Here is an 8458-nt window from a genome sequence, read left to right as displayed (position 1 = left end):
TTTCAAAATTTTATTCTACAGCAACCACTTTGTATTTATTACCTCATTGAAATATACCATTATATATCTATCGACTTTTTTTAATGAAGAAATAGATGACAGATAAGGAAATTGCTGAAACTTCATTTGAGCACTGATTGCCATTGCCAAGAATCCAAGCAGGCTGATCTGAACTCAAAGCCTGGGATTATACCACTCTTTACACTATACACTGTCAAGAGGATACTTATTTCTGTAAGGCTAAGATTTCCAGCGTCTTCACCAGCTCTTCTGCATTTAGCACAACCACATGTACCCCTTCTGAAAGCCCAGTTAAGATAATCATTGAGTTTTGGTATAGTGTTAAAACACTTGAATAGTAATTTGAATCTGAAACCCATTGGAAAAGAACTCATTTAAAGGTTTTCAACAGGGACAAGTGGGTGGCTCAGTGGGTTTAGTGTCCGCCTTTAGCTCAGGTCATGATCCTAGGATCCTGGGATTGAGTCTCAAGTTGGGCTCTATGCTCAGGGGGAGTCTGCTGCTCCCTCTGTGTGCTGCTCCCCCTGCTGTGTACTCTTTATCTCTCTGACAAATAAATAAATAAAATCTTAAAAAAAAAAAAAAGGTTTTCAACATTTGAGGTTGTTGTTGTGTTTAGAGGGTAGAGAGTTTTAAGGAACCCAAGAAGGAGGAACACTGACATCACATAAGTTTTGTTAAAGAGGATGCAAAAGAGGGATGCCTGGGTGGCTCAGTCAGTTAAGTTTTTGCCTTAGGCTGAGGTCATGATCCCAGGATCCTGGGATTAAGTCCTGCAACAAGCTTTTTGCCCAGTGGGGAGCTTGCTTCTCCTTCTGCCTGCAGCTCCCCCTGCTTGTGCACTCATACATGATCTCTGTCTCTCTCTCTGACAAGCAAAATCCTAAAAGAAAAAAAAAAAAAAAAAAAAGGAAAATGCAAAGTAATAAAGCTATTGATATTTTCTTAAGAATAGTGAGAAAGTAGAATTTGATGATGGTTTTTATTACCCAATGTGCTACTACTTCTAGTAATATAGAGTTACCAGATTTAGCAAATATGAAGTTGGACACCAAGTTAAATTTGAATTTTAGGTACACACTGAATATATGTTTTGTACAGGTCTGTACCAGATATTGCATGACTCATACCTGGCAATAACAAAGTAGGAGAATAGAGTAATAATAAACTTAATATCCAAGAGTAATAGGATATTCGCTTTCTGCTTTCTGTAAAAAACAAAAACAAAAACAAAAAAGCAATAACAAAAAAACAACTGGCTGGTATTTTTGGATGGATGAAATTTTCCATTATCTGTGATATCTAGATATCCTAAAGATTGTTTGGTTTATGTATTTTAGTTGAAATATAAGGCCAGGGTTCATATAAGTATCCAAAGAACCAATTGTTCTGTGGTTTCTGGAGTGCAGGGTCCATATCTTTGTCATATTTCTATCACTTCTTTATTTTTATCCTCATTAAAAATTTGGAATTGGAGAAAAAAATATTATTAAATTATTATTAAAAAATTAAAAAACAACCCACATGCCTTTACTTCCACCTACTTCCCCTCTGGCAAGTCTGTTTTGGTTTTCTTTTTTTGTTTTTGTTCTTCAGATTCCATGTATAAGTGAAATATGTGGTGATTGTCTTTCTCTGTTGGACTTACTTCACTTAGCATAATATTCCCTGGGTTCATCCATGTTGTTGCAAGTGACAAGATTTCATTCTTTTTGATGGTTGAGTAATATTCCAGAGAGAAAGAGATAGAGAGTATCACATCTCTATCCACCTATCTAGGGACACTTGGGTTGCTTCCATATCTGGGACAATATAAATAATGTTGTAACAAACACAGGGTTTATTTTCAAATTAGTATTTTCTTTTATTTTAAATTAAAATTTAAATTTTTTTATTATGTACATATACACCATATAGTACATCATTATTTTTTGATGTAGTGTTTCATGATTCATTTGTTTGCATATAACACCCATTGCTCCATGCAATACATGTCCTCCTTAATACCCATCACCGGGCTAACCCATCCCTCCACACCCTTGCCTCTGAAATCCTCAGTTTGTTTCCCTTAGTCCATAATCTCTCATGGTTCATCTCCTCCTCTGATTCCCCCCTCCTTTATTTTTGCCTTCATTTTCCTAATGTCCTTCATGTTATTCCTTATGTTCCATAAATAAGCAAAACCATATGAAAACTGCCCTTCTGTGCTTGACTTATTTCACTTAGCATAATCTCCTCCAGTTCCATCCATGTTGATGCAAATGGAGAGTTTCATCCTTTCTGATGGCTGAGTAATATTCCATTGTATATATGGACCACATCTCCTTTATCCATTTGTCTGTTGAAGGGCATCTTGGTTTCTTCCACATTTTGGCTATTGTGAACATTGCTGCTATGAACATTGGGGTACATGTGGCCCTGCTTTTCACAAAGATACTCCTGTATCCTTTGGGCAAATACTTAGTAGTGCAATTGCTGGATCATAGGGTAGTTCTATTTTTAACTTTTTGAGGAAACTCCAAACTATTTTTCAAAGTGGCTGTGCCAACTTACATTCCCACTAAGTCTAAGAGGGTTTCCCTATTTCCACATCCTTCCCAACATTTGTTGTTTCCTGCCTTGTCAATTTATGCCATTCTAACTGGTGTAAGGTGGTATCTCAATGTTGTTTTGATTTGAATTTCCCTGTTGGCTAGTGATGTTGAACGTTTTTTCCATGTGTCTGTTAGCCATTTGTATGTCTTCTTCGGAGAAGTGTCTGTTCATGTCTTCTGCCCATTTTTTGACTTATCTATTTGTTTTTTTTGGGTGTTGAGTTTGAGGAATTCTTTATAGATCTTGGATACCAGCCCTTTATCTGTAGTATCATTTGCAAATATCTTCTCCTATTCTGTGGGTTGCATCTTTGTTTTGTTGACTGTTTCCTTTGGTGTGCAGAAGCTTTTTATCTTGACGAAGTCCCAAAAGTTCATTTTTGCTTTTGTTTCCCTTGCCCTTGGAGATGTGTCTTGAAAGAAGTTGTTGTGGCTGATGTCAAAGAGATTACTGCCTACGCTTTCCTCTGCATTTTGATGAATTCCTGTCTCACATTGAGGTCTTTCAACTATTTAGAGTTCATCTTTGTATATGGTATAAGAGAATGGTCAAGTTTCATTCTTCTGTGTTTAACTGTCCAGTTATCTCAGCATCATTTATTGAAAAGGCTGTCTTTTTTCCATTGGATATTTTTTCCTGCTTTGTCAAAGATTTGTTGACCATAGAGTGCAGGGTCCATATCTGGACTCCCTATTCTGTTCCATTGATCTATGTGTCTGTTTTTGTGCCAGTACTGTGCTGTCTTGGTGACCATAGCTTTATATGATAGCTTGAAATCAGGCAGTGTGATGCCTCCAGCTTTGTTTTTCTTTTTCAACATTTACTTGATGATTTGGGGTACTTTCTGGTTCTATACAAATTTTAGGATTGTTTGTTCTGGCACTTTGAAAAAATGTCATAGGTATTTTGATCAGGAAGGCATTGAAAGTATAGGTTGTTCTGGGCAGCATAAACATTTTAACAATGTTTATTCTTCTGATCCATGAGCATAGAATGTTTCTCCATCTTTTTCTGTCTTCTCCAATTTCTTTCATAAGTGTTCTGTGGTTTCTGGAGTATAGAAACCTCTTTGGTTAGGTTTATTCTAAGGTATCTTATCATTTTTGGTGCTATTGTAAATGTTACTGATTCTCTATTTCTCTTTTTACAGTTACATTGTTAGTGTATAAGAAAAACAGTTGATTTCTGTGTATTGATTTTGTTTCTTGCTATGTTATTGAATTACTGTATGGGTTCTCATCATTTGGGGGTGGAGTCTTTTGGGTTTTTCACATAAATTATCATGTCATCTGCAAAGAGAGAGTTTGACTGCTTTGCCAATTTAAATACTTTTTATTTCTTTTTGTTGTCTGATTGCTGATGCTAGGACTTCTAGTACTATGTTGAATAATAGTTGTGAGAGTGAGTGTTTTTGTCATGTTCCAGTCTTGAGGGAAAGGCTCTCAGGTTTTCCCTGTTGAAAATGGTACTCGCTGTGGGCTTTTCAAATTAGTATTTTCATTTTCTTTGGGTAAATACCCAGAAGTGGAATTACTGGAATGTATGTATTTCTATTTTTAATTTTTGGAGGAAGCTCCATACTATTTTCCATTTCTAGTTTACATTTCTACCAACAGTACATTAGGGTTCTCCTTTTCTGCATTCTCACTATCAGTTGTTATTTTTTGCTTTTTTAATACTAGTCATTCTTACTAGTGTGGGGTGGTATTTAATTGTGGTATTGATTGTCATTTGATTTTGATTTTTATTTCCCTGGTGATTAGTGATGTTGAGCATCTTTTCATGTTTCTGTTGCCATCTGTATGTATTCTTTGAAAAAAAAGTCTGTTCAAGTCCTCTGCCAATTTACTAATCAGATTTTTTTGTGTGTGTGTTGAGTTGTATAAGTTCTTTGATTCTTTCATTAATATTTTGAGGATTTTGAGGATTTTTTTCATGTTCATCAGGGATATTAGCCTTCACCTGTGTATCTGTTTCTGTTATATGTCATATCTGCTTGCTTAATGAGTCTTTCTGTCTTCTATTCTAATAGTTTATTTTTGCACGGTAGATGCTAATTTAAAATATTATTTGTAGGAATGTTTTGAGTCCTCGAATAATGATAACTTCTCCATAGGCAGGGAGAGAGGGAGAATTCTGGGTGTCCATCACCCCTAGAAACCCTTAATTCATTTAAGGCCTGAGGTGCCCTGAATCACCAGGTGAAAGGAAGTACTCAATGGAGGACAGTAATTACTGTGTTATGCCCTGTTTCTATCCTAGTAAATACTTTATGATTTAAAAGAATAGAGCTCATGGATCTTTGCTCAAGGAGGAGTGATTTTTCAGCTTCCTACCCTTGGAAAATTCTATCCTGCTTTTCTCCCCCATTCTTATGGGACTGTGAAAAGTTCAGCTTAGGTCGAATTGGCTGTTTTCTTAGAATGAAAAAAAATTGTGCTCAAGACAATGTGAGGTACATTTTGTATAACTTCTGTATGGTTCTACTGGCTCTCATCTTCCATATTTTACTCTCCCCAGTACTCTACTTCTGTCCTCTGGGATTACTTATAAACAAAATCTACTTGCGTGACATAGGATTCAGACTTGTTTAAAGGAGTTTCATCAAATTCTTTGTAGTATGTTTTATTAGACCCCAAAAGCCATTCTTTGAGAAACAGTCCTCAGGGAGGAAAATTCTCAATACATGTCTATCCTTAAAATGACTGTTTGCTGTTGTTTTATCAGATGTTAAGTTGAAACCTGAGAAACCAAAATTGAAAATATGTTCTAGAGAAAAATGAAGTCAAGCCCTGAGAGGGCTGCTACAACATAGATTCCTAAGCCACTTTAGGGTATTATGGACCAGATAAAGAGAATGTACAGACAATTCCATGTATGTCTTATCTGCTAACCTCTTGAATTGTATACCCTGACTTTCATTCTTTTCCCCATCTATGTCCTAACTAATTCCAAGAATTCTGTTCTCTGATCTTTCTGCCATTAGCTTATAGTCAGCTGAAGAAAACTATTATTTTAACCACTGACATAAGAATTCTTGGTAGGGAAGAATTCTTCTTTTTTATGAAAATGTTTAAATAAATTGTCTGATGAGAAGGTGGCTTCATAGAGGCAACAGATTCACAGCCAAGGACATGGCATACAGAGGAGTACTCTAAGGATGCAGACGAGCTGCATTTGGGTTTAGGGAACAGAGAAGAGAAGGGAAAAATTGGAAGATTGTCCAACAACAGGGCAGAATGGAAAGAATTTGTTCAGAGCAGGTATCTTCAAAATTTAACTTAAGGTTGTGTGTGTATGTGTGTGTGTTTAAAGATTTTATTTCTTTATTTGATAGAGAGAGATCACAAGTAGGCAGAGAGGCAAGCAGAGAGGAAGGGAAGCAGACCTCCGGCTGAGTAGAGAGCCCGTTGCAGGGCTTGGTCCCAGGACCCCGAGATCATGACCTGAGCCAAAGACAGAGGCTTTAACCCACTGAGACACCCAGGCACCCCTAGGGTTGTATGTGTTTAATAGCACTTTGTGGGTGACTGTAAAATTATGCAAAACCTGATCCTTGTGGCTTAGTATGGGGCTATGTCAAGATAACTAAAGACCAAGATAGAAGCCAGAGTTGAAAGTGAGGGGGTAATCATGAATATATGTCCTTCTTTCCTTAGCAGCTAGGAGAAGAGATGATGGGACCTCTTCTTCTTCTTCTTCTTCTTTTTTTTTTTTTTAAGATTTTATTTATTTATTTGACAGAGGGAGAGAGTGAGAGAGATCATAAGTAGGCAGAGAGGCAGTAGGAGGGAGAGGAGGAAGCAGGCTCCCTGCTGAGCAGAGAGCCCAATGCTGGGCTCAATCCCAAGACCCTGAGATTGTGACCTGAACCAAAGGCAGAGGCTTAATCCACTGAGCCACCCAGGTGCCCTGGGACTTCTTCTTAACCATGAACCGGAGTTAGATCCACTCTTATCTAGATCTAAGGAGTGGATACCTCAGGCTGATACCAGAGGTCTCACACACCTTTGATGATCTCAACACTCAGTTTGATGCTAGAAATGTAGCAGGTGATATCACATCTAATGGTCAACATCATGAAATTCATTCATCAAATATTTATTGAGAGCATATCATGTTCCATACTCTTGTTCTTTATACTAAGTGTACAACTGTGAACAAAGCCAATAAAAATGCTCACCCTCAAAGAGCTTACAACTTAGTAGGGAAGACAGAAACAAGATGCCTAAGTGAAATCTATGGTGTGATGATATCAATGGCTAGAAGGAGAAATGGCTAGACAGGGGATAAGAAAGCAACATGCCATTGTTTAAAATAGATACATTATGACTGAGACAAAGAACAGAATGATGTATTTTATATTTTTAATTCCAAAAGGATTCATTATGTTGGGCTAAATGATCAAGAGCATCAGTACGTTAATTCCTCTTTTTTTTTTTTCCTTTTTTTTCCCTCTTCACCTGAAAGTTATAGAGGGTTTTTTTTAGATGACCAAGGAGACAGTTGGAAGACCTAGAAGAAAAGTGAGCCCTTGTTTCTTGGAATACCTGTCTTTTTTAGGAGTTTGACTTGGGGGATTTTTTTTCCAATCCAGGGTTTGGAAGCAGAATGAGAAGTCTTCCTTCCACTTCCAGAGAAGGAAACATATGGGGAATGAAAGCTCAAAAGACACCTGAGGTATCATTAGGACTTGTGGGTCAAGAGAGGCCAAGAGAAAATAGAAAAACTTTGAATTGCTAGGCAGGCCCTTACAAGTGCTCATTGCAAAATTCAATTGCAGCAGGAAGGAAAGATAGTTTGAACACTTGCCAAACCCAGAAGGCATTAGGAGGGAATAATTGACACATTGACCCATTCACAAAAAAGGACAGGCAGAGTTAGGACTCAATTTTAACCATATACATATCATGAGTAGTATAAAACCCTTTCCCATTAATGGAAGATGTTCCTGCTAAAATTAACAAAAGGATAGGTAGTTCAGACCTGCACCATCTTTCCACTGGGAGTTCCAGCCTCATTGAAATATAATTGCAATGGTCTAGGCTAAGGGACTGAAATGTAGAGAAGTCTCCACGTTCTTTTTCTTCCATTTGGAAAACCAGTCAGAACACTGGTCTGTTTTCTTTTTGCGTGAAACCCAAAGCAAGGCCATTCCTGCTATTCAAATATAATTAAAGTATTCTCTGCTTGAGCCCAATAGTTTGGCCTGCGAATGGTTGATTACCACTCATACCTAAGAAATTTTGGTCTCCTATTGGTTCTAGCAACATTCACATTGTCTTCTTATATGTTCGGTTGCATGCTTTTCCAACACACCAAGCACAAATTTCACCCTAAGTTACTGCAATATAATATGAGAAGTTCAATTGGAAACTTGTTTTCAGCAGCAGCCCCATTGGAACGGATGGCTTAAGTGGGGAAAAGGAACTCCCTCCCCTTCTCCCAACATTAGAATGCCCTGAAATAAACATGAATTTATACCTGTCTCTGAAGATAATCAGAAAAAGAGTTTTTTTTTTTTTTTTTTTTTTTTAGATTTTATTTATTTGTTTGACAGAGATCACAAGTAGGCAGAGAAGCAGGTAGAGAGAGGTAGAAGCAGGCTCCCTGCTGAGCAGAGAGCCCGATGTGGGGCTCCATCCCAGGACCCTGAGATCATGACCTGAGCCAAAAGCAGAGGCTTAGGCCCCTGAGCCATCCAGGTTCTCCAGAAAAAGAGATTTTTGATTAGCATTTTGTTCATGCTGTGGGTAAAATTGCAGCACTCCCATCTCCACCACTTTTCCTTTTAATTGTGAAATGCCACTTGGAAATCTCTTTAAATTTCTTTTGGCTTTTA

This window comes from Mustela lutreola, chromosome 9 (assembly GCF_030435805.1).
Source record: "Mustela lutreola isolate mMusLut2 chromosome 9, mMusLut2.pri, whole genome shotgun sequence".
In the NCBI taxonomy this organism is placed as follows: Eukaryota; Metazoa; Chordata; class Mammalia; order Carnivora; family Mustelidae; genus Mustela; species Mustela lutreola.
The sequence above is the reverse complement of the archived record's forward strand: the minus strand, read 5'-3'. Positions refer to the sequence as shown.